The following is a 27610-nucleotide window of genomic DNA, read 5'->3' as shown; positions in this document are numbered from 1 at the left end:
AGTGATACAAAGATAGTCTCAAAAATGATCTAGAGATAAAAATTACAATAGCAAGAGGTCCTATTTATAATGAACTAGTAACCAAGGGTTTACAAAAATAAGTAAATGATGCAGAAATCCACTTCCGGGCCCACTTGGTGTGTGCTTGGGCTGATCATTGAAGCTTTCAAATGTAGAGACTTTTCTTGGAGTTAAACGCCAGCTCTGGTGCCAGTTTGGGCGTTTAACTCCAGCTTTTATGCCAGTTCTGGCGTTTAACGCCAGAATAGGGTAGAAGGTTGGCGTTTAAACGCCAGTTTGCGTTATCAAAACTCGGGCAAAGTATGGACTATTATATATTGTTGGAAAGCCCAGGATATCTACGTTCCAACACAATTGAGAGCGCGCCAATTGGTCTTCTGTAGCTCCAGAAAATCCACTTCGAGTGCAGGGAGGTCAGAATCCAACAGTATCTGCAGTCCTTTTTCAGCCTCTGAATCAGATTTTTGCTCAGGTCCCTCAATTTTAGCCAGAAAATACCTGAACTCACAGAAAAACACACAAACTCATAGTAAAGTCCAGAAATGTGATTTTTATTTAAAAACTAATAATTATATACTAAAAAGTAGCTAAATCATACTAAAAACTACCTAAAAACAGTGCCAAAGAGCGTATAAATTATCCGCTCATCACAACACCAAACTTAAATTGTTGCTTGTCCCCAAGCAACTAAAAACAAAGTAGGATAAAAAGAAGAGAATATACAATGAATTCCGAAAACATCTATGAAGATCAGTCTTAATTAGATGAGCGGCGCTCTTAGCTTTTTGCTTCTGAACAGTTTTGGCATCTCACTTTATTCTTTGAAGTTCAGAATGATTGACATCTATAGGAACTCAGAATTCAGACAGTGTTATTGATTCTCCTAGTTCAGTATGTTGATTCTTGAACACAGTTACTTTATGAGTCTTGGCCGTGACCCTAAGCATTTTGTCTTCCAGTATTTCCACCGGATACATAAATGCCACAGACACATAACTGGGTGAACCTTTTCAGATTTTCACTCAGCTTTGTTAGAGTCCCCAATTAGAGGTGTCCAGGGCTCTTAAGCACACTCTTTTTGCTTTGGACCACGACTTTAACCGCTCAGTCTCAAGCTTTTCACTTGACACCTTCACGCCACAAGCACATGGTTAGGGACAACTTAGTTTAGCCGCTTAGGCCAGGATTTTATTCCTTTAGGCCCTCCTATCCATTAATGCTCAAAGCCTTGGATCCTTTTTACCCTTGCCTTTTGGTTTAAAGGGTTACTGACTTTTTCTGCTTGCTTTTTTTTTCTTTTTTTTTTCTTTTATTTTTCGCCATTTTTTTTCGCAAGCTTTGTATTCACTGCTTTTTCTTGCTTCAAGAATCAATTTTATGATTTTTCAGATTATCAATAACATTTCTCCTTTTTCATTATTCTTTCAAGAGCCAACAAATTTAACATTCATAAACTTCACTATCAAAAATATGCTCTGTTCAAGCATTCATTCAGAAAACAAAAAGTATTGCCACCACATCAAAATAATTAAACTATTTTAAAATTCAAAATTCATGTACCTTATGTTCTTTTTCAGAAAACAAAATTTTTATTTAAGAAAGGTGATGGATTCATAGGACATTCATAGCTTTAAGGCATAGACACTTAGACACTAGTGATCATGTAATAAGACACAAGCATAAATAAAACATAAAGCATAATTTCGAAAAACAGAAAAATAAGAACAAAGAAATTAAAGAACGGGTCCACCTTAGTGATGGCGGCTTGTTCTTCCTCTTGAAGATCTTATGGAGTGCTTGAGCTCCTCAATGTCTCTTCCTTGCCTTTGTTGCTCCTCCCTCATGGATCTTTGGTCTTCTCTAATTTCATGGAGGAGGATGGAATGCTCTGGCTCCACCCTTAGTTGTCCCATGTTGGAACTTAATTCTCCTAGGGAGGTGTTAATTTGCTCCCAATAGTTTTGTGGAGGAAAGTGCATGAGGCATCTCAGGGATTTCATGATGAGGAATTTTCTCATGCTCTTGTTGAGGTCCATGAGTGGGCTCTCTTGTTTGCTCCATCCTTTTCTTAGTGATGGGCTTATGAGATGAATCTCTCCATCTCCCATGACTCGGATGTGGAAGCAATTGTCTTCCCTTTCCTCTTTCTAGAGGTTTCTCCGGCCTTTGGTGCCATTAGTGGTTATGAAAAAACAAAAAAAGTAATGCTTTTACCACACCAAACTTAGAAGGTTTTCTCGTCCTTGAGCAAAAGAAGAAAGAAGGGAGTAGAGGAAGAAGAAAATGAAGGGGATGGAGGTGAAGAGAAGGTTCGGCCAAACGGGGGGAATAAGTGTTTATGATGTGTGAAAATGAAGGAGGGATGAGGGGTTTATGTAGGAGTGGAGAGGGGTAGGGTTCGTGTATTAGGGGTTGGGTTTGGGAGGGAAATGATTTGAATTTGAATTGTGAGGTGCGTGTGATGGGGAAGAGAAATGGAGGTGATTGGTGAGGAGTATTTGGGGAAGGGTGTTATGGGTAGGTGTGAAAAAGAGAGATAGAGAGTTGAGGTAGGTGGGGATCCTGTGGGTCCACAGATCCTGAGATGTTAAGGATTTCTCATCCCTGCACCATGTTGGCGTGTAAACGCCCCTTTGAGTGCCAATCCTGGCGTTAAACGCCAGGTTTCTGCCCATTTCTGGCGTTTAACGCCAGCTTTACTTCCCTTTCTGGTGTTAAACGCCAACTTTGTGCCATTTTCTGGCGTTAAACGCCCAGAATGGTGCCAGACTGGGCATTTAATACCCATTCTGCTACCCTTACTGGCGTTTAAACGCCAGTAAGATCATCCTCCAGGGTGTGCTATTTTTCATGCTGTTTTTCATTATGTTTTTGAATTTTCAGTTGTTTTTGTGACTTCACATGATCATCAACCTAAAGAAAATATAAAATAATAATAATAGAAAATAGAAATTTAACATAGATAAGTAAATATTGGGTTGCCTCCCAACAAGTACTTTTTTAATGTCAATAGCTTGACAGTGGGCTCTCATGGAGCCTCACAGATATTTAGAGCATGATGATGTCCTCCCAACACCAAATTTAGAGTATGAATGTGGGGGCTCTGTTTGACTCTACATTGAGAGAAGCTTTTCATGCTTCCTCTCCATGGTTATAGAGGGAGATCCTTGAGCCTTAAACACAAGGTAGTCCTCATTCACTTGAAGGACCAACTCTCCTCTGTCAACATCAATCACATCTTTTGCTGTGGCTAGGAAGGGTCTGCCAAGGATGATGGATTTATCTATATTCTTCCCAGTTTCTAGGATTATGAAGTCAGCAGGGATGTAAATGCCTTCAACCTTCACCAAGACATCCTTTACAAGTCTATAAGCCTGTTTCCTTGAATTGTTTGCCATCTCTAGTGAAATTCTTGCAGCTTGCACCTCAAGGATCCCTAGTTTCTCCATTACAGAGAGGGGCATAAGGTTTATACTTGATCCTAGGTCACACAGAGCCTTCTCAAAGGTCATGGTGCCTATGGTACAAGGTATTGAGAACTTTCCAGGATCATTCAGTTCATTGATGAGCAATGGAGGTTCATCCTCCCAAGTCTCATTACCAAATAACTTGGCATTTAGCTTCATGATTGCTCCAAGGTACTTAGTAACTTGCTCTTCAGCAATATCTTCATCCTCTTCAGAAGAAGAATACTCATCAGAGCTCATGAATGGCAGAAGGAAGTTTAATGGAACCTCTATGGTCTCTGTATGAGCCTCAGATTCCTTTGGTTCCTCAAAGGGGAACTCCCTTTTGTCCAGAGGACGTCCCATGAGATTTTTCTCACTGGGACTCACGTCCTTCTTACTCTCTCCAGGTTTGGCCATGTTGGTCATGGTTATGGCCTTGCACTCTCTCTTGGGATTTTCATCTGTATTACTTGGGAGAGTGATAAGAGGAGTTTCAGTAATTCTCTTACTCAGCTGACTCACTTGTACCTCCAAATTTCTAATGGAGGATCTTGTTTCATTCATGAAACTTAGTGTGGTCTTAGATAGATCAGAGACTATGGTTGCTAGGCCAGAACGACTTTGCTCAGAGTTCTCTATTTGTTGCTAAGAAGATGATGGAAAAGGTTTGCTATTGCTAAACCTATTTCTTTTCCACCATTATTGTTGTTGAAGCCTTGTTGAGGCTTTTGTTGGTCCTTCCATGAGAGATTTGGATGATTTCTCCATGAAGGATTAAAGGTGTTTCCATAGGGTTCTCCCATGTAATTCACTTCTTCCATTGCAGGGTTCTCAGGATCATAAGCTTTTTCTTCAGAAGATGCTTCTTTAGTACTGCCTGTTGCAGCTTGAATTCCAGACAGACTCTGAGAAATCATATTGACTTGCTGAGTCAATATTTTGTTCTGAGCTAATATGACATTCAGAGTATCAATCTCAAGGACTCCTTTCTTCTGAGTTGTCCCATTGTTCACAGGATTCCTTTCAGAAGTGTACATGAATTGGTTATTTGAAACCATTTCAATGAGTTCCTGGGCTTCTTCAGGCATCTTCTTCAGATGAAGAGATCCACCAGCAGAGTTGTCCAATGACATCTTGGACAATTCAGATAGACCATCATAGAATATGCATATGATGCTCCATTCTGAAAGCATGCCAGAAGGACACCTTCTGATCAATTGTTTGTATCTTTCTCAAGCTTCATAGAGGGATTCGCCTTCCTTCTGTCTGAAGGTCTAGACTTCCACTCTAAGCTTACTCAGCTTTTGAGGTGGAAAGAACTTTGCCAAGAAGGCATTGACCAGCTTTTCCCAAGAGTTCAGGTTTTCTTTAGGTTGTGAGTCTAACCATGTCCTAGCTCTGTCTCTTACAGCAAAAGGGAAAAGCATAAGTTTGTAAACCTCAGGGTTAACTCCATGGGTCTTAACAGTGTCACAGATTTGCAAGAATTCAGCTAAAAAATGATGAGGATCTTCCAATGGAAGTCCATGATACTTGCAATTTGTTGCATCAGAGAAACTAATTGAGGCTTGATGAGCGGATAATTTATACGCTTTTTGACATTGTTTTTAGTATGTTTTTAGTAGGATCTAGTTATTTTTAGGGATGTTTTCATTAGTTTTTATGTTAAATTCACATTTCTAGAATTTACTATGAGTTTGTGTGTTTTTATGTGATTTCAGATATTTTCTGGCTGAAATTGAGGGACTTGAGCAAAAATCAGATTCAGAGGTTGAAAAAGGACTGCTGATGCTGTTGGATTCTGACCTCCCTGCACTCAAAGTGGATTTTCTGGAGCTACAGAACTCGAAATGGCACGCTTCCAATTGCGTTGGAAAGTAGACATCCAGGGAGTTCCAGCAATATATAATAGTCCATACTTTGACCAAGAATTGACGACGTAAACTGGCGTTCAACGCCAGCCTTCTGCCCAAATCTGGCGTCCAGCGCCAGAAAAGGATCCAAAACCAGAGTTGAACGCCCAAACTGGCACAGAAACTGGCGTTCAACTCCACAAATGGCCTCTGCACGTGTAACACTCAAGCCCAAGCCCAAGCACACACCAAGTGGGCCCCGGAAGTGGATTTATGCATCAATTACTTACTCATGTAAACCCTAGTAGCTAGTTTATTATAAATAGGACCTTTTACTATTGTATTAGGCATCTTTTGATCATCTTAGGATCTTAGGATCATCTTTGAACGCTGGTTCTTAGATCATAGGGGGCTGGCCATCTCGGCCATGCCTGGACCTTTACTTATGTATTTTTAACGGTAGAGTTTCTACACTCCATAGATTAAGGTGTGGAGCTCTGCTGTTCCTCAAAGATTAATGCAAAGTACTACGGTTTTCTATTCAATTCTTCTTATTTCTCTTCTAAGATGTTCATTCGTGCTTAACTGTGATGAAGGTGATGATCTGTGACATTCATCACCTTCCTCAACCCACGAACGTGTGCCTGACAACCACCTCCGTTCTATATCCGATTGAATGAGTGTCTCTTAGATTCTTTAATCAAAATCTCCGTGGCGTAAGCTAGAATGATGGCGGCATTCAAGAGAATCCGGAAGGTCTAAACCTTGTCTGTGGTATTCCGAGTAGGATTGAATGATTGAATGACTGTGACGAGCTCCTAACTCGCGATTGCAGGGCGTTAGTGACAGACGCAAAAGGATAGTAAATCCTATTCCAGCAGGATCGAGAACCGACAGATGAATAGCCGTGCCGTGACAGGGTGCGTGAGCAGATTATTCACTGAGAGGATAAGATGAAGCCATTGACAAGGGTGATGCCTCCAGACGATTAGCCGTGCCGTGACAGGGCATTGGATCATTTTCCCGTGAGATGACCGAAAGTAGCCATTGACAGTGGTGATGTATCACATAAAGCCAGCCATGGAAAGGAATGAGACTGATTGGATGAAGATAGCAGGAAAGCAGAGGTTCAGAGGAACGAAAAGTATCTCCATCCGCTTATCTGAAATTCCTACCAATGATTTACATAAGTATCTCTATCCCTATTTTATTTTATTAATTTCGAAAACTCTATAACCACTTGATATCCGCCTGACTGAGATTTGCAAGGTGACCATAGCTTGCTTCATACCAACAATCTCCGTGGGATTCGACCCTTACTCACGTAAGGTATTACTTGGACGACCCAGTGCACTTGCTGGTTAGTTGAACGGAGTTGTGTCCACACATAGTAAAGAGCCATAATAATGATTCCATACAATAACAAAGAGTACTACATTAATGTGATCACAATTTCGTGCACCAAGTTTTTGGCGCCGTTGCCGGGGATTGTTTGAGTTTGGACAACTGACGGTTCATCTTGTTGCTCAGATTAGGTAATTTTCTTTTTGTTTTGTTTTCAAAAATTTTCAAAAACCTTTCAAAAATTCCTCACTTGTTTTCGAAAAAAAAAAATTTACTAAAAATAATGTTTTCAAAAATAAATTATTCTATGGCTTTAAAATTTTTAAGAATGAATTCTAGTGTTTCATGAAGCATGTTGAAGCCTGGCTGGCTGTAAAGCCATGTCTCAATCCTTAGACCCAAGAGAAGAGCTTCTTTATCTTTCTTAGCCAATTGGCTATTGAATGTAAGGAATGTCAGGCGTGTCATGTCTGAGTTACATACTAAAGCTTGGCTAGCTATTAAGCCATGCCTGACCCTTTGATTGGAGCTTTAGAGCATAAGATTCCTGGAATTCATATTAAAAATTTTGGAATCCTTTTTTTTCTTTTTCAAAAGAATTTTTCGAAAAATATAAAATAAAAATCCAAAAAAATTAGAAAATCATAAAAATAAAAAATATTTCATGTTTCTTGTTTGAGTCTTGAGTCATATCATAAGTTTGGTGTCAATTGCATATGCATCTTGCATTTTTTCGAAAATATCATGCATTCATAGTGTTCTTCATGACCTTCAAGTTGTTCTTGGTAAGTCTTCTTGTTTGATCTTGATGATTTTTTGTTTTGTGTCTTTTATTGTTTTTCATATGTATTTTTCGTTTCTTAGAGTCTAAACATGAAAGAATTCTAAGTTTGGTGTCTTGCATGTTTTCTTTGCATTAAAATTTTTCAAAAATATGTTCTTGATGTTCATCATGACATTCATAGTGTTCTTGGTGTTCATCTTGACATTCATAGCATTCTTGCATGCATCACATGTTTTGATCTAAAAATTTCATGCATTGCATAATTTTCATGTTTTTCATAAAAATTTCAAAAATCAAAAAAATATCTTTCCCTTTCTCTCTCATCAAATTCGAAAATTTGGATTGACTTTTTCAAAAAAAATTTTAAAAATCAAGTTGTTGCCAATGAGTCAAATAAAATTTTCAAATTTGAAAATCTTATCTTTTTCAAAATCTTTTTCAAAAATCAAATCTTTTTCAAAATTCTTAGTTATTTTCGAAAATTCCAAAAATATTTTTCAAAAATCTTTTTCTTATTTTATATCATAATTTTCGAAAATAACAATAACAATTAATGTTTTGATTCAAAAATTTCAAGTTTGTTACTTACTTGTTAAGAAAGATTCAAACTTTAAGTTCTAGAATCATATCTTGTGATTTCTTGTGAATCAAGTCATTAATTGTGATTTTAAAAAATCAAATCTTTTTCAAAACTAATTTCTATCATATCTTTTCAAAAATATCTTCTTATCTTATCTTTTTCAAAAATATCTTTTCAAAATATCTTTTCTAACTTCCTAACTTCTTATCTTTTCAAAATTTGTTTCAACTAACTAACTAACTCTTTGTTTGTTTTCTTAACTTTTTCAAAACCACCTAACTAACTCTCTCTCTCTAATTTTCGAAAATATCTTCCCCTTTTTCAAAAATTTCTTTTTAATTAACTAATTATTTTTATTTTTTATTTTTAATTTCAAAAATTTCGAAAAAAAAAATACTAACAACTTTCAAAAACCAATTTTCAAAAATCACTAACTCCTTTTCAAAAATAATTTTCGAAAATTCCCCCCTCTCTCTCATCCTATTCTATTTATTCATTCATTAACTAACATTACTTCCTCACATCATCACCAAATTCGAACCCCCTACTCTATCTGTGTTCGAATTTCTTCTTCTTTTCTTCTACTAACAATAAGGATCCTCTTTACTATGACATAGAGGATTCCTCTTCTTTTCTTTTGTTCTCCTCTTTCTTATGAGCAGGGACAGAGAAAAAGGCATCCTTGTTGAAGCTGATCCAGAACCTGAAAGGACTCTGAAGAGAAAATTAAGAGAAGCTAAATTACAACAATCCAGAGACAACTTGATTGAAAATTTCGAACAAGTAAAGGAGATGGCAGCCGAACCCAACAACAATGCAAGGAGAATGCTTGGTGACTTTACTGCACCTAATTCCAATTTACATGGAAGAAGCATCTCCATTCCTGCCATTGGAGCAAACAATTTTGAGCTTAAACCTCAATTAGTTTCTCTAATGCAGCAGAACTGCAAGTTTCATGGACTTCCATCTGAAGATCCTTTTCAGTTCTTAACTGAATTCTTGCAGATATGTGATACTGTTAAGACTAATGGAGTAGATCCTGAAGTCTACAGGCTCATGCTTTTCCCTTTTGCTGTAAGAGACAGAGCTAGATTATGGTTGGATTCTCAACCCAAAGACAGCCTGAACTCTTGGGATAAGCTGGTCACGGCTTTCTTAGCCAAGTACTTTCCTCCTCAAAAGCTGAGCAAGCTTAGAGCTGATGTTCAAACCTTCAGACAGAAAGAAGGTGAATCTCTCTATGAAGCTTGGGAAAGATACAAACAGTTGACCAAAAAGTGTCCTTCTGACATGCTTTCAGAATGGACCGTCCTAGATATATTCTATGATGGTCTGTCTGAGTTATCTAAGATGTCATTGGACACTTCTGCAGGTGGATCCATTCACCTAAAGAAAACGCCTGCAGAAGCTCAAGAACTCATTGACATGGTTGCTAATAACCAGTTCATGTACACTTCTGAAAGGAATCCTGTGAGTAATGGGACGCCTATGAAGAAGGGAGTTCTTGAAGTTGATACTCTGAATGCCATATTGGCTCAGAACAAAATATTGACTCAGCAAGTCAATATGATTTCTCAGAGTCTGCATGGAATGCAAGCTGCATCCAACAGTACTCAAGAGGCATCTTCTGAAGAAGAAGCCTATGATCTTGAGAACCCTGCAATAGCAGAGGTAAATTACTTAGGTGAACCTTATGGAAACACCTATAACTCAACATGGAGAAATCATCCAAATTTCTCATGGAAGGATCAAAAGCCTCAACAAGGCTTTAACAATGGTGGAAGAAACAGGTTTAGCAATAGCAAACCTTTTCCATCATCAACTCAGCAACAGACAGAGAACTCTGAACAAAACGCTTCTAATTTAGCAAATCTAGTCTCTGATCTATCTAAGGCCACTGTAAGTTTCATGAATGAAACAAGGTCTTCCATTAGAAATCTGGAAGCACAAGTGGGCCAGTTGAGTAAAAGGATCACTGAAATCCCTCCTAGTACTCTCCCAAGCAATACAGAAGAGAACCCAAAAGGAGAGTGCAAGGCCATTGACATAAGTGCCATGGCCGAACCTGTGAGGAAAGGAGAGGACGTGAATCCCAAGGAGGAAGACCTCCTGGGACGTCCAGTGATCAATAAGGAGCTTCCCTCTGGGGAATCAAAGGACTCTGAGGCTCATCTAGAGACTATAGAGATCCCATTGAACCTCCTTATGCCCTTCATGAGCTCTAATAAGTATTCCTCTTCTGAAGAGAATGAGGATGTCACTGAAGAGCAAACTGCCAAGTTTCTTGGTGCAATCATGAAGCTGAATGCCAAATTGTTTGGCATTGATACTTGGGAAGTTGAACCTCCCTTGTTCATCAATGAACTAATTGATCTGGATCAACTGACATTGCCTCAGAAGAGACAGGATCCTGGAAAGTTCATAATACCCTGTACCATAGGCACCATGATCTTTAAGGCTCTATGTGACCTTGGTTCAGGAATAAACCTCATGCCCCTCTCGGTGATAGAGAAACTGGGAATCTATGGGGTGCAAGCTGCTAAAATCTCACTAGAGATGGCAGACAGCTCAAGAAAACAGGCTTATGGACAAGTAGAAGATGTATTAGTAAAGGTTGAGGGCCTTTACATACCTACTGATTTCATAGTCCTGGATACTGGAAAGGAAGAGGATGAACCCATCATCCTAGGAAGACCTTTCCTGGCCACAGCAAGAGCTGTGATTGATGTTGACAGAGGTGAAATAGTCCTTCAATGGAATGAGAACTCCCTTGTATTCAAAACTCAAGGATCTCCCTCTGCAACCATAGAGAGGAAGCAGGAAAAGCTTCTCTCCAAGCAGAGTCAACCAGAGCCCCCACAGTCAAACTCTAAGTTTGGTGTTGGGAGGCCACAACCAAACTCTAAGTTTGGTGTTGAACTCCCATATCCAAACTCTAAGTTTGGTGTTGGAGAGTCTCAACAAAGCTCTGCACATCTGTGAGGCTCCATGAGAGCCCACTGTCAAGCTATTGACATTAAAGAAGCGCTTGTTGGGAGGCAACCCAATGTTTATCTAATTCTTATTTTTATTATTTTTCATGTTTTCTTAGGTTCATGATCATGTGGAGTCACAAAATAAATATAAAAATTGAAAACGGAATCAAAAACAGCAGAAGAAAAATCACACCCTGGAGGAGCATCTATCTGGCATTCAAACGCCAGAACAGAGCATAGTTCTGGCGCTGAACGCCCAGAATGGGAGCATCCTGGCGCTGAACGCCCAGAACAAGCATGGTTCTGGCGTTCAACGCCAGAAATGGCAGCAAATGGGCGTTGAACGCCCAAAATGGGCACCAACCTGGCGCTGAACGCCCAGAGTTGTGTGCAAGGGCATTTTACATGCCTAAATTGGTGCAGGGATGTAAATGCCTTGACACCTCAGGATCTGTGGACACCACAGGATCATCTCAGGATCTGTGGACCCCACAGGATCCCCACTTTACCTCCTCATAATCCTAGTTTTTATTTCCACATCTTCTTCTTCATCTATTCCTTCTTCTTTTGCTCGAGGGCGAGCAACATTCTAAGTTTGGTGTGGTAAAACAATTATGTAAAGGATCTATAGCTCTGTGGTAGAACATTTGATTTCAAATCAAGAGATCCCTGAGATACCTCAGGGGATACATTTTCTTCCACACAATTATTGGAAGCAACTAAGGGTGGAATATCAAGAGCACTCCATCATCCTTCATGAAATCAGAGAAGATCTAAAAGCAATGAAGGAGGAGCAGCAAAGACAAGGAAGAGACATAGAAGAGCTCAAGGACATCACTAAGGTGGACTCATTCCTTGTTCTTACTTTCTCTGTTTTTCGTTTTCTATGTTATGTGCTTATCTATGTTTGTGTCTTCATTACATGATCATTAGTAGTTAGTAACTTTGTCTTAAAGTTATGAATGTCCTATGAATCCATCACCTCTCTTAAATAGAAAATGTTTTAATTCAAAAGAACAAGAAGTACATGAGTTTCGAATTTATCCTTGAACTTAGTTTAATTATATTGATGTGGTGACAATGCTTCTTGTTTTCTGAATGTATGCTTGAACAGTGCATATGTCTTTTGAAGTTGTTGTTTAAGAATGTTAAATATGTTGGCTCTTGAAAGAATGATGACTAGGAGACATGTTATTTGATAATCTGAAAAATCATAAAAATGATTCTTGAAGCAAGAAAAAGCAGCAAAGAACAAAGCTTGCAGAAAAAAAAAAAGAGAAAAAAAAAAGAAAAAAATAGGCGAAAAAAAAATAGAAAGAAAAAGAAAAAGCAAGCAGAAAAAGCCAATAACCCTTAAAACCAAAAGGCAAGGGCAAATAAAAAGGATCCCAAGGCTTTGAGCATCAGTGGATAGGAGGGCCTAAAGGAATAAAATCCTGGTCTAAGCGGCTAAACCAAGCTGTCCCTAACTATGTGCTTGTGGCGTGTAGGTGTCAAGTGAAAACTTGAGACTGAGCGGTTAAAGTCAAGGTCCAAAGCAAAAACAAAGAGTGTGCTTAAGAACCCTGGACACCTCTAATTGGGGACTCTAGCAAAGCTGAGTCACAATCTGAAAAGGTTCACCCAATTATGTGTCTGTGGCATTTATGTATCCGGTGGTAATACTGGAAAACAAAGTGCTTAGGGCCACGGCCAAGACTCATAAAGAAGCTGTGTTCAAGAATCATCATACTGAACTAGGAGAATCAATAACACTATCTGAACTCTGAGTTCCTATAGATGCCAATCATTCTGAACCTCAATGGATAAAGTGAGATGCCAAAACTATTCAAGAGGCAAAAAGCTATAAGTCCCGCTCATATGATTGGAGCTATGTTTCATTGATAGTTTGGAATTTATAGTATATTCTATTCTTTTTATCCTATTTTGATTTTCAGTTGCTTGGGGACAAGCAACAATTTAAGTTTGGTGTTGTGATGAGCGGATAATTTATACGCTTTTTGACATTGTTTTTAGTATGTTTTTAGTAGGATCTAGTTATTTTTAGGGATGTTTTCATTAGTTTTTATGTTAAATTCACATTTCTAGAATTTACTATGAGTTTGTGTGTTTTTCTGTGATTTCAGGTATTTTCTGGCTGAAATTGAGGGACTTGAGCAAAAATCAGATTCAGAGGTTGAAAAAGGACTGCTGATGCTGTTGGATTCTGACCTCCCTGCACTCAAAGTGGATTTTCTGGAGCTACAGAACTCGAAATGGCGCGCTTCCAATTGCGTTGGAAAGTAGACATCCAGGGCTTTCCAGCAATATATAATAGTCCATACTTTGGCCAAGAATTGACGACGTAAACTGGCGTTCAACGCCAGCCTTCTGCCCAAATCTGGCGTCCAGCGCCAGAAAAGGATCCAAAACCAGAGTTGAACGCCCAAACTGGCACAGAAACTGGTGTTCAACTCCACAAATGGCCTCTGCACGTGTAACACTCAAGCCCAAGCCCAAGCACACACCAAGTGGGCCCCGGAAGTGGATTTATGCATCAATTACTTACTCATGTAAACCCTAGTAGCTAGTTTATTATAAATAGGACCTTTTACTATTGTATTAGGCATCTTTTGATCATCTTAGGATCTTAGGATCATCTTTGAACGCTGGTTCTTAGATCATAGGGGGCTGGCCATCTCGGCCATGCCTGGACCTTTACTTATGTATTTTTAACGGTAGAGTTTCTACACTCCATAGATTAAGGTGTGGAGCTCTGCTGTTCCTCAAAGATTAATGCAAAGTACTACGGTTTTCTATTCAATTCTTCTTATTTCTCTTCTAAGATGTTCATTCGCGCTTAACTGTGATGAAGGTGATGATCTGTGACATTCATCACCTTCCTCAACCCACGAACGTGTGCCTGACAACCACCTCCGTTCTATATCCGATTGAATGAGTGTCTCTTAGATTCTTTAATCAGAATCTCCGTGGCGTAAGCTAGAATGATGGCGGCATTCAAGAGAATCCGGAAGGTCTAAACCTTGTCTGTGGTATTCCGAGTAGGATTGAATGATTGAATGACTGTGACGAGCTCCTAACTCGCGATTGCAGGGCGTTAGTGACAGACGCAAAAGGATAGTAAATCCTATTCCAGCAGGATCGAGAACCGACAGATGAATAGCCGTGCCGTGACAGGGTGCGTGAGCAGATTATTCACTGAGAGGATAAGATGAAGCCATTGACAAGGGTGATGCCTCCAGACGATTAGCCGTGCCATGACAGGGCATTGGATCATTTTCCCGTGAGATGACCGAAAGTAGCCATTGACAGTGGTGATGTATCACATAAAGCCAACCATGGAAAGGAATGAGACTGATTGGATGAAGATAGCAGGAAAGCAGAGGTTCAGAGGAACGAAAAGTATCTCCATCCGCTTATCTGAAATTCCTACCAATGATTTACATAAGTATCTCTATCCCTATTTTATTTTATTAATTTCGAAAACTCTATAACCACTTGATATCCGCCTGACTGAGATTTGCAAGGTGACCATAGCTTGCTTCATACCAACAATCTCCGTGGGATTCGACCCTTACTCACGTAAGGTATTACTTGGACGACCCAGTGCACTTGCTGGTTAGTTGAACGGAGTTGTGTCCACACATAGTAAAGAGCCATAATAATGATTCCATACAATAACAAAGAGTACTACATTAATGTGATCACAATTTCGTGCACCAAGGCTTAAGCTCAAAGTTGTTTGCTTCAATTGTAGGAATTGAGATGCTTCTTCCACAGAAGTCAGAAGAAGGTGCAATAAAGTCACCAAGCATCTTCCTCGCATTGTTGGCATTGTTGTTATTTTCAGTTGCCATGTCTTTTTCTTTTTCGAAATTTTCTGTTAGGTCCTCTCCAGAGAGTTGTGCTTTAGCTTCTCTTAGCTTCCTCTTCAAGGTCCTTTCAGGTTCAGGATCAGCTTCAACAAGAATACCTTTGTGTTTGTTCCTGCTCATATGAAAGAGAAGAGAACAAGAAAGTATGGAATCCTCTATGTCACAGTATAGAGATTCCTTGAGGTGTCAGAGGAAAACAGGAATAGAAGGATGGGGTAGATAGAGAAGAATTCGAACATATAAAGAAGGAGAGAGTCCGAATTGCTACTAGAGGAGAAGTGTTAGTCCTTAAATAGAAGGAAGTGAGAAGGGGGGGGGGATTTTCAAAAACAAAATAAAATAAAAAATTTTAAAATAATTAAAAAGAATTTTGAAAAAGTGGATGATGGTTTTCGAAAATTAAAAGTGAGAAAGTGGTTAAGTGATTTTGAAAATTAGAGAGAGAAAAGTAGTTAGGTGGGTTTGAAAAAGATATGATTGAAATAGAAAACTTTTAAAATCAAACAAAAAGTCAAGTAGTTAATTTGAAAAGATTTGAAAATCAAATTTGAAAAGATAAGAAGTTAGAAAATATTTTGAAAAAGATATAATTGAAATTTATTTTGAAAAAGATTTGAGAAGGAAATAAAAGAGATTTGAATTTGAAAATTAAAGTTGATTACTTGACTAACAAGAAACTAAAAGATATGATTTTAAAATTTAAAGATTGAACCTTTCTTAATAGGCAAGTAACAACTTGAAAATTTTGAATCAATCACATTAAATATTAGCATTAATTTTGAAAAATTATGAAGATTTGAAAAAGATTTGAATTAAAAACTAACTTACCTCCCTTGTGTTGTCCTGGCGTTTAACGCCCAAAATACTACCCTTTTGGGCGTTTAACGCCCAGCCAGGTACCCTGGCTGGCGTTTAAATGCCAGTTTTCCTTCCTCACTGGGCGTTTTGAACGCCCAGCTTTTTCTCTGTGATTCCTCTGCTGTATGTTCTGAATCTTCAATTCTCTGTATTATTGACTTGAAAAGACATGATTTTGAAAATTTTTAAAATTTTTAATGATGAGAGAGAACAACAACAAAATAAAACTAATCATGAAAAACAATATCAAATAAACAATGCATGCAAGACACCAAACTTAGAAATTTTCAGATTAGAGATACTAACAAACTGAGAATGCACATGAGAAATAACAAAAGACACAAAACAAGAGAATTTAAAGATCAGACACAAGAAAATCATCAAGAATTAACTTGAAGACCAATGAAGAACATAATGCATATATTCGAAAAATGCAAGAAAATTAAAAATATGCAAGACACCAAACTTAAAAATAGATACTAGACTCAAACAAGAAACACACATTATTTTTTATTTTTATGATATTATTAATTTTTTTTTTGTAATTTTTCGAAAACTAAATTGGAAAAGGAAAATAAAGAAATTCAAAATTTTTAATAAGAATTATAGGAATCATGCAATGTCAGTCTAAAACTCCGGTCCAGGAATTAGACATGGCTCACTAGCCAGCCAAGCTTTCAGCGAAAGCTTCGGTCCAAAACACTAGACATGGCCAATGGCCAGCCAAGCTTTAGCAGAACATTACATACAACAGCTAAATTGATGAGAAACACAAAGAAGCTCTTCTAAGGATAAGTGAAACCTCAGTCCAAAAGATTAGACATGGCTTAACAGCCAGCCAGGATTCAACATATCTCATGAAACTCTAGAATTCGTTCTTAAAAACTCTGAAGAACAAATTTTTTTTTTTGAAAATTTTTCGAAAATAAGAAGTCTTAAAAATAAAATAAAATTACCTAATCTGAGCAACAAGATGAACTGTCAGTTGTCCAAACTCGAACAATCCCCAGCAATGGCTCCAAAAACTTGGTGCACGGAATTGTGATTCAGACTTTTCACAACTCAGATGCAACTAACCAGCAAGTGCATTGGGTCGTCCAAGTAATACCTTACGTGAGTAAGGGTTGATCCCACGGAGATTGTCGGCTTGAAGCAAGCTATGGTCATCCTTGTAAATATCAGTCAGGCGAATTCAAATGATTATGAGTTTTTATAATTAAAAGATAAAGGAAACATAAAATAAAGATAGAGGTACTTATGTAATTCATTGGTAGGAGTTTCAGATAAGCGTATGAAGATGCTTTGTTCCTTCTGAATATCTGCTTTCCTATTGCCTTCATCCAATCATTCATACTCCTTTCTATGGTAAGCTGTATGTTGGGGGATCACCGTTGTCAATGGGTACCGTCCGTCCTCTCAGTGAAAATGGTCCAGCTATGGGTTACGTAGGGCTAATCATCTGTCGGTTCTCACTTATGTTGGAATAGGATCCATTGATCCTTTTGTGTTTGTCACTATGTCCAACACTCGCGAGTTTGAAGCTCGTCACAGTCATCCCATCCCAGATCCTACTCGGAATACCACAGACAAGGTTTAGACTTTTTGGATCTCAAGAATGCTGCCAGTTGATTCTAGCTTATACCACGAAGACTCTGATCTCACGGAATGGAGGGCTCTATTGTCAGGAGAGGCAACCATGAGTCATGAACCAGGAGGCTAAGAGATACACGCTCAAGCTAATGCAGATAGAACAGAAGTGGTTGTCAGGTACGCGTTCATAGGTGAGAATGATGATGAGTGTCACGGATCATCATATTCATCAGGTTGAAGTGCGAGTGAATATCTTAGAATAAGAATAAGCTTGAATTCAATAGAAAAACAATAGTACTTTGCATTAATCCATGAGAAACAGCAGAGCTCCACACCTTAATCTATGGGGTGTAGAAACTCCACCGTTGAAAATACATAAGAACAAGGTTCAAGCATGGCCGAATGGCCAGCCCCCTAAACGTGATCAAGAGATCAAAAGTGATACAAAGATAGTCTCAAAAATGAACTAGAGATCAAAAATACAATAGCAAGAGGTCCTATTTATAATGAACTAGTAACCTAGGGTTTACAGAAATAAGTAAATGATGCAGAAATCTACTTCCGGGCCCACTTGGTTTGTGTTTGGGCTGATCATTGAAGCTTTCACATGTAGAGATTTTTCTTGGAGTTGAATGCCAGCTCTGGTGCCAGTTTGGGCGTTTAACTCCAGCTTTTATGCCAGTTCTGGCGTTTAACGCCAGAATAGGATAGAAGGTTGGCGTTTAAACGCCAGTTTGCATTATCAAAACTCGAACAAAGCATGGACTTATATATTGCTGGAAAGCCCAGGATGTCTACGTTCTAACGCAATTGAGAGCGCCCCAATTAGGCTTCTGTAGCTCCAGAAAAGCTACTTCGAGTGCAGGTAGGTCAGAATCCAACAGCATGTGCAGTCCTTTTTCAGCCTCTGAATAAGATTTTTGCTCAGGTCCCTCAATTTCAGCTAGAAAATACCTGAAATCACAGAAAAATACACAATCTCATAGTAAAGTCTAGAAATGTAATTTTTATTTAAAAACTAATAATTATATACTAAAAAGTAGCTAAATCATACTAAAAACTACCTAAAAACAGTGCCAAAGAGCGTATAAATTATCCGCTCATCAGTGTACTAGGTATTTTATATTTTAATATGTATAATTACTAAAAAAATTTTGCCCTGCTGCTAGCGTTATTTTCTTGTTTTGCTAGGGTTTGTAGAGAAATCCTAATTTTACAAGTTTTGCTCGTAGAGTGCCTAAAGGTAACCATGGCAGCTTCGGCTTCTAATCAAGATCACAATAAGTTTGTGCATGATAATGAGGAGGATCAGTTTTTTCACTTTGAGGATGAAGATATTATAAAAGGAACGAAAAAATGCATAAAGAGCCTAGTGGACAGACTCTTGGCATACAGACAATTCAGTGCTGAAACCCTTGATGCGGCGTTATATGCTATATGGAGACAACCAGAGGACTTTAAGGTGATGGACCATAAGGAAAATCTATTCCAATTTTTCTTTAAAAAGGAAATTGACCTAGTTCGAGTAAAGAAGGGAGCACCGTGACTGTTTAAAAATTACATTCTAAACCTATCGAGGTAGTTCGTAGAGTTTGAGGTCAATGAGAAGGAATTTACTTTAGTTCCCATATGGGTGCAGATGTGGGGACTACCTAAGCAATACAAGACAGCAGGTTTAGGGAGAAAGGTGGAAGAGGTGATAGGAAATGTCATAGATACTGATGTATTCATTATGAGGGGGAAAGAAGAATCAATTCTCAAAATTCAAATACTGCTGGACATAACTAAACCTTTGAGAAGGATTTTTAAAATTTCAAGTAAAAACAACAAAGTCATAAAGGTATGAGACAATTGGAAACTTTTTCCACTATTGTGGTTGTTTGAGGCTTGAAATCAGAGCTTGCGGTCAATATTTGGAGGACTTGGTGAATGGAAGTCAATGGGAGGAAAATGGGGATCTGATACACAAAAACTTGTCTCTCAACAAATTTTCACCGGCAAGTGCACCAGATTGTCGTTAAGTAAAAACTCACAATAGAGTGAGGTCGAATCCCACAGGAATTGATTGGTTGAGCAATTTTAATTGAAGGAGTGTTCTAGTTGAACTAAATCAGAATTGAATGGAGGATTGCAGAATGTAAATTGGTGAAAAACTTAAAGAGCAAGAAATATAAATGCGTAGAATGTAAATAACAGAAACTAAATGACAGAAAGTAAATTGCAAGTGATTGAAGTACAGAATCTTAAATTGCAAGAAATTAAATAGGAATGGGGATTGAGCATCAAATTAAACAGTAGAATGTAAAAGAATGGGTAAGATCAGAATGGGGGATTCATTGGGCTTAGGAGATATTGCATTCTCTGGATCAAATTATTTTCACCTCTTCCTCAATCAATGCATTCATTGACATTGCTTGGCAATCTTAGGTGATTGGATCCCAATGTCTTGGCTCATCACTCTCTCTAAGCTTGAACAATTGCCCAATGTCTTGATTTAATTGCTCATGGAAAGAGATGAAGTTTGGTCACTGATTATACCACACAAATTCATAGATCATATTATTGCTAGGATTACATGTCACGATATCCATCCAACCCCCAATCTAATCCAATGTGAGAAAGCATTTCTAGCATGATTTCCTCATTCCTCTCTTAAGTATCAGAGGAAATCCAATTATGAATAGCTTCTCTGTCGAGACAACTATTCAATTGAATTAAGATCGAAAGCTTTCTAGAAAAATCAAGAGAAAAGATAGAAGAAAAAGAATGAAAACTGTTATTGATCCATTGAATTACAACAGAGCTCCGTAGTCCAATGAAGAGGGGTTTAGTTGTTCATAGCTCTGGGAATGGAAATTGAAATTGAGAAGTACATTACAGAATGAAACTAAGAATTGCAGAGAAAGTGAATTGTGCAGAGAGTTCCCCAAATTGGGTTCCTGACTGCCTAAAAAACTCTTTACTAACTTAAACTCTAAGCTATTTATACACTTTCTTCAATTGGTCTTCAAGTCTCTGGATTGGGCTTTTGGCCTTTGTTGAAGTGGATTGAATTAGCTCCCAATGCTGTTGAGGAGAGAGGTGCTCAATTGCAGAGTTCTGGTATCAACGTTGGAGTCAATGTTTGTGAGCAAACGATGAGTCAAACGTTCTCTTAAGGAAAATTGGGTTCTGGGTGTTTTGAGCAACGTTTGACTCAATGTTGGGGCATCAACGTTTGCCTGGTCACGCGTACGCATGGGCCACGTGTGCGCGTGGATGGCCATTTTTGCCATTCCACGTGTGCGCGTCACCTATGCATACGCGTGGTTGGGAAGGAATGCACGTCCACGCGTACGCGTCATCGACGCGTACGCGTCCATGCAAATTTCCAAATTCCAATTTTTGAAAGCTTTTCGCGCATGTTGGCCTCAGCATTGGACTGGCAACATTCCCTCCAACGTTGGCCTACCCAAGCGTGCGCGTCGTTACTATTTTCTCAAACTCTAGAACTGAAGCTTCTGTCGCGAACGTTGGACTTAGCTTTGGCTTGGCAATGTTCCCTCCAACGTTGGCCTACCCATGCGCGCGCGTCACCCACGTGTGCGTGTGACAGCTAATATTTCAAATTTCCAGAAAGCAAACTGTATTGAAAAACGTTGGAGGTAACGTTGGCTCACCAATGTTCCCTCCAACGTTGGCACTAGAATTTGTAGAGTGTAGCATTGCCCTTCCTTTAACGTTTGAGGCAACGTTGGTGGGCCAACTTTGGCCACCAACGTTGCTTCCTCTTCTCCCTTCCATGGCCATTCTTCAACTTCTTTCCATGCCTTTCTTCACCTATCATCAATCAATACATGCATCAAAGCTTTGCTAAATTCACAAGAAATTGCATCATTCTTAACACCCAAGTAATTATGGCATAAATCTTATGAAAATATATCAAATTAATCATGTTTGAATGAATCAAGGCATGTATGAACTTTTAATCCAAACACTTACTTAATGCTCAAGAAAGTGCATAAAACCTAATAAAAACAAAAGAAAAAGGCTAGTGAAACTAGCCTAAGATACCTTGGCATCAGGACCTTGGCCACAAGCTAAACAATTTGAAAGGAGGATTAGAAACCAAAAATAAAATCAACACCGAAATAGAGGAACAAGTCTGGAGAAGGGAGAGAGAGAAAAAGATAAAACAAACTAACACCCGTGTGTCTAATCAAAGGTTTTGCCAACCTATCTATCAAGAATAATAATTCACAGGTGCGGGGGTGATGAATAAGCATCTTATAGTTATTTTTCTAGCTAAATAGCTTAATAAAGTGAATAATTGCTGTTAAATCTATTGTATTTTGAGCCAAATCACTCCAAAGATCTTGTGTGCATGTTTATAGAAAATTATTGAGAAACAAGGAGAAATGAGCCACTTAAAGGGTGAAGAATAGGGAAGTAGTGGAGCAAGGCTCTTCATGGATGTGCAATCTCCTTCACGCCAGAGCCATGCTGGGCCTAGTTCCAGAGGGTGGTGAATAAGGATTCATTAAGGGTGTCGCACATTGCCCACGTTGGCCTCATGCCCATCATGCATGGTTTGCTCCCAAGGACGTGCACCAACGTCCTTAACACGCCAATTCATTCCAAAGGATGCATGCATTGAAGGCGTGCCAACCTCCCTCACGCTAGTTCATCTAAAGGCAAGTGAAGATCACAGGCATGCACTCCAAGACACACCTGTTCAAGCCAGGATCGCTGGTGTGCCAGCCCCTCTCACATCCCTCATGCCTGTGCATTCTCCCAGGGACGCCAGTTCATCCTCCTTCTTGCATGCATTGCAGGCATGTCACCACACACACGCCAACCTCATGTCCACACATCTCCAGCATTTACTTCATTGAAGGTGTGTCATCTCAACGACCACCTCATGCCAGCTCAAGCCTCCAAGTCTCCTTGTCGCAGGCATGTTCTCCCTCTCACGCCAGCATCACATCCTTGACACTCCCTTCTTGCATGAATCGCAGGCGTGTCTCAAATCCACACTTCCCTCACACCACACCCACGCCCTTAGAGCCCTCTTCATGCAAAGATCGAAGGAGTCTCTCCACAGTAATGCTAGCTTCACACCCGTGGAGTTCCATGCATGTAAGCATCACACGCCCCATGTTTAGCACGCCCTAGCCACGCCTAAGCTTTCCTCCTTCTTCCTAAGGACGTGCTTCACGCCACTCTCATGCTAAGGCCACATTTGGCTAAACTCCAGGGGCTACAAATTTTGGAAGCATTAAAGGCGTGCAAACATTGCTCATATTACATACATGCCCAACACTCTCTCATTACACATGTGCAACGTGGCTTACTTAAATCTCATGTCAATATTCCTTCAAGGTGTATCTCAAAGCCCAAAAGCTAATCAAGCCCATGAGGCATCAAACGCTAAGGATCCAACTGAGGAGAAGAATCACGGGGAGTGCATGACTTAGGAAGAAGAGTGAATTTTATGTCATTTGAATTTAATTTGAATTTGAATTTTAGTTTAATTAGGTTAGAGTATAAAAGCCCAAGGAGAACACGTTGTTAGGGGTTTTTTTTTGTTTTTTTTTGGCTTTTTAGATCTTTTACATTTTGATCATTCTCTTTGAATTGGAGTTTTTATCTCAATTATGAGTCACTAAATTCTCCTTTGTTAAGGGAGGAGCTCTGTTAAATTCTAATGGATTGATGTAATTATTTTTCTACCTCTGATTCATGCATTGATTGTTCTTTAGAAAGAGTTTTCGTTCTTCATTTCAAGGAATTGAATCTATTGGAAAATAGTTCAATTCTGATTTGCATTTTATGCTCATCTAGAAAGAATGGGTTTTAGAATTATGTTGAACCTCTTTCTCATACTTCTTATGGTTTTAGATCTAAATTTGATAAGTGATATTTACTCAACCAGATTTGATCTTAAGAGGTGTGTGGTTTTGAATTAGGGAATGTGTTTCACCTCTTTTCATGGGCAATTGATCAAAAAATAAGCAATTGATTAAGTTAAGAGAAGTTGAATTACCAAGAAATTGAGATTTAATTACTTATGATTTTCTAGAGATTTATATTTTCATGATTGAGGTGAAAGTTAGAATCATTGATCCTGAGGATTTAGCATCTTTACACCTTTAACGTTTTTAATCAACTTACTTTCTATTCCTTTAATTGCTTCCGTTTAATTGTTTTCCTTTAATTGCTTCCATTAAATCACTTTCCTTTAATTGCTTTCATTTCTATTAGTTCATTGCTTCTATTCAATTCACTGTTGTTGCTTTTAATTCCTTGTTTAATTGTGATTGCTTTCAATTCAGTCATTATTATTTCATTAGATCTCTGTTTGTTTTTAATTCACTAATCTTCCATTTAGATCTTAAATTTTAAAATTGAACAATTTTTAACCACATTTTGAATTGTCCGACTAGATTAATCAATTAATCATTGCTTGTTTAATCTGTTAATCCTCATGAAAACGATAACCCACTGATGAGCGGATAATTTATACGCTTTTTGGCATTGTTTTTAGTATGTTTTTAGTAGAATCTAGTTACTTTTAGGGATGTTTTCATTAGTTTTTATGTTAAATTCACATTTCTGGACTTTACTATGAGTTTGTGTGTTTTTCTGTGATTTGAGGTATTTTCTGGCTGAAATTGAGGGACTTGAGCAAAAATCAGATTCAGAGGTTGAAGAAGGACTGCTGATGCTGTTGGATTCTGACCTCCCGGCACTCAAAGTGGATTTTCTGGAGCTACAGAACTCGAAATGGCGCGCTTCCAATTGCATTGGAAAGTAGACATCCAGGGCTTTCCAGAAATTTATAATAGTCCATACTTTGGCCAAGTTTAGATGACGTAAAAGGGTGTTGAACGCCAGTTCTATGCTGCTATCTGGAGTTAAACGCCAGAAACAAGTTACAAGCCAGAGTTAAACGCCAGAAATACGTTACAAACTAGCGTTCAACTCCAAGAATGACCTCTGCACGTGTAACATTCAAGCTCAGCCCAAGCACACACCAAGTGGGCCTCGGAAGTGGATTTATACATCAATTACTTACTTCTGTAAACCCTAGTAACTAGTTTAGTATAAATAGGACTTTTTACTATTGTATTAGACATCTTTGGATCATCTTTGGACGCCTGGTGCTTAGATCATGGGGGCTGGCCATTCGGCCATGCCTGAACCTCTATTCACTTATGTATTTTCATACGGTAGAGTTTCTGCACTCCATAGATTAAGGTGTGGAGCTCTGCTGTTCCTCAAAGATTAATGCAAAGTACTACTATTTTTCTATTCAATTCAACTTATTCCGCTTCTAAGATATTCATTCGCACTTCAACCTGAATGTGATGAACGTGACAATTATCATCATTCCCTATGAACGCGTGCCTGACAACTACTTCCGTTCTACCTTAGATTGAATGAGTATCTCTTGGATCTCTTAATCAGAATCTTCGTTGTATAAGTTAGATTGATGGCGGCATTCATGAGAATCCGGAAAGTCTAAACCTTGTCTGTGGTATTCCGAGTAGGATTCTGAGATTGAATGACTGTGACGAACTTCAAACTCGCGAGTGCTGGGCGTAGTGACAGACGCAAAAGGAGGGTGAATCCTATTCCAGTATCATCGAGAACCTCAGATGATTAGCCGTGCTGTGACAGAGCATTTGGACCATTTTCACAAGAGGATGGGATGCAGCCATTGACAAGGGTGATGCCTCCAGACGATTAGCCATGCAGTGACAGCGCATCGGACCATTTTCCAGAGAGGATAAAAAGTAGCCATTGACAACGGTGATATCCTTACAAAAAGCCAGCCATGGAAAGGAGTGAGATTGATTGGATGAAGACAGTAGGAAAGCAGAAGTTCAGAGGGACGAAAGCATCTCTATACCTTTATCTGAAATTATCACCAATGATATACATAAGTATTTCTACCTCTATTTTCTGTCTATTTATTATTATTATTCGAAAACTCCATAATCAATTATTATTCGCCTGACTAAGATTTACAAGGTGACCATAGCTTGCTTCATACCAACAATCTCCGTGGGATCGACCCTTACTCACGTAAGGTTTTATTACTTGGACGACCCAGTGCACTTGCTGGTTAGTTGTATCGAAGTTGTGAATGAAAAACGATTTATTAAGACGTGCGTACAGAGTATCTGGCGCCGTTTCCTGAGATCACAGTTTTGTGCACCAAGTTTTTGGCGCCGTTGCCGGGGATTGTTCGAGTTTGGACAACTGACGGTTCATCTTGTTTCTCAGATTAGGTAATTTTCTTTTTGTTTTATTTTCAAAAAGTTTTCAAAAACCTTTCAAAAATTTCTCATATGTTTTCGAAAAAAAATTAATATAAATGTTTTCAAAAATATATTTTTCTTCAGAATTTTTAAGAATGAATTCTAGTGTTTCTTGATGATTTGTTGAATCCTGGCTGGCTGTAAAGCCATGTCTAAATTCATTTGGACTGGGGTTTCAACTTATCATCACAAGAGCTTGTTGATTCTCACACATTAGTTGCTCTATACATGGAAAGTATCAATATCTTCTAAAGCTTGGCTGGCTAGTAAGCCATGCCTAACCCTCAGATTGGAGCTTTAGAATAAGAGTGCAAGATTCCTGGAATTCATATTAAAAATTTTGGAATCCTTATTTTTTTCTTTTTCAAATTAATTTTCGAAAAATACCAAAAAAAAAAAAATTTTGAAAATCATAAAAATAAAAAATATTTTGTGTTTCTTGTTTGAGTCTTGAGTAAATTTTTAAGTTTGGTGTCAATTGCATGTTCATCTTGCATTTTTCGAAAAAATTCATGCATTCATAGTGTTCTTCATGATCTTCAAGTTGTTCTTGGTAAGTCTTCTTGTTTGATCTTGATGTTTTCTTGTTTTGTGTCTTTTCTTGTTTTTCATGTGCATTTTTGCATCCATAGAGTCTAAATATGAAAGATTTCTAAGTTTGTGTCTTGCATGTTTTCTTTGCATTGAAAATTTTCAAAAATATGTTCTTGATGTTCATCCTGATCTTCAAAGTGTTCTTGATGTTCATCTTGACATTCATAGTGTTCTTGCATGCATTCCTTTTTTTGATCCAAAAAGAAAAGAGAAAAACATGAAAATGATGTTTTAATTTTTCTCTCTCATCATAAAAATTCAAAAAAATCAAAAAAATATCTTCCCCTTTTTCTCTCTTAAAATTTCGAAAATTAGATTTGACTTTTTCAAAAATTTTTAAAATCTAGTTGTTTTTATGAGTCAAATCAAATTTTCAATTTAAAAATCTTATCTTTTTCAAAATCTTTTTCAAAAATCAAATCTTTTTCATTTTCCTTATTTATTTTTGAAAATTTTAAAAATATTTTACAAAAATCTTTTTCTTATCTTTATCTCCTAATTTTCAAAAATAACATCATCAATTAATATTTTGATTCAAAAATTTCAAGTTTGTTACTTGCTTGTTAAGAAAGATTCAAACTTTAAGTTATAGAATCATATTTTGTGATTTCTTGTGAATCAAGTCATTAATTGTGATTTTTAAAAAAATCAAATCTTTTTCAAAACTAATTTCAATCATATCTTTTCAAAATATCTTTCTATCATATCTTTTTCAAAATTTGATTTTAAAATATCTTTTCTAGCTTCTTATCTTCTTATCTTTTCAAAATTGATTTTCAAATTTGTTTCAACTAACTAACTAACTTTTTGTTTGTTTCTTATCTTTTTCAAAGCTACCTAACTAACTCTCTCTCTCTCTCTAATTTTCGAAAATATCTCCCTCTTTTTCAAAAATACTTTTTAATTAACTAATTATTTTAATTTTTTATTTTAATTTTTGAAAATTACTAACCTTTTTCAAAAACAATTTTCGAAAATCACTAACTCTTTTTCAAAAATAATTTTCGAAAATTCTCCTTCTCTCTCATCTCCTTCTACTTATTTACTCACACAGGGGAACCTCTATACTTGTGGTAAAAAGGACCCCTATTATTATTATTTTTCTGTCCCTCTTTTTCATATGAGCAGGAGCAAGGACAAGAACATTCTTGTTGAAGCAGATCCAGAACCTGAAAGGACTCTGAAGAGGAAACTAAGAGAAGCTAAATTACAACAATCCAGTAAGCACCTTTCAGAAATTTTCGAACAAGAAGAGGAGATGGCAGCCAAAAATAATAATAATGCAAGGAGGATGCTTGGTGACTTTACTGTACCTAATTCCAATTTACATGGAAGAAGCATCTCCATTCCTGCCATTGGAGCAAACAATTTTGAGCTGAAA

General features: G+C 37.8%; 2 non-coding genes across 2 annotated transcripts; one reads left to right on the top strand and one right to left on the bottom strand.

Moving 5' to 3' along the window:
• The first annotated feature begins 4661 nt into the window (after positions 1-4661).
• On the top strand, positions 4662-4765 carry LOC112725621 (small nucleolar RNA R71). Its single transcript, XR_003164718.1, has one exon. It is a non-coding gene; the product is annotated as a small nucleolar RNA R71 (small nucleolar RNA).
• A 4454-nt stretch (positions 4766-9219) lies between these two features.
• Positions 9220-9327, bottom strand: LOC112725578 (small nucleolar RNA R71). Its single transcript, XR_003164678.1, has one exon. It is a non-coding gene; the product is annotated as a small nucleolar RNA R71 (small nucleolar RNA).
• Between the last annotated feature and the right edge of the window lie 18283 nt (positions 9328-27610).

This window comes from Arachis hypogaea, chromosome 11 (assembly GCF_003086295.3).
Source record: "Arachis hypogaea cultivar Tifrunner chromosome 11, arahy.Tifrunner.gnm2.J5K5, whole genome shotgun sequence".
In the NCBI taxonomy this organism is placed as follows: Eukaryota; Viridiplantae; Streptophyta; class Magnoliopsida; order Fabales; family Fabaceae; genus Arachis; species Arachis hypogaea.
This window is presented reverse-complemented; position numbering and strand designations above follow the sequence as displayed.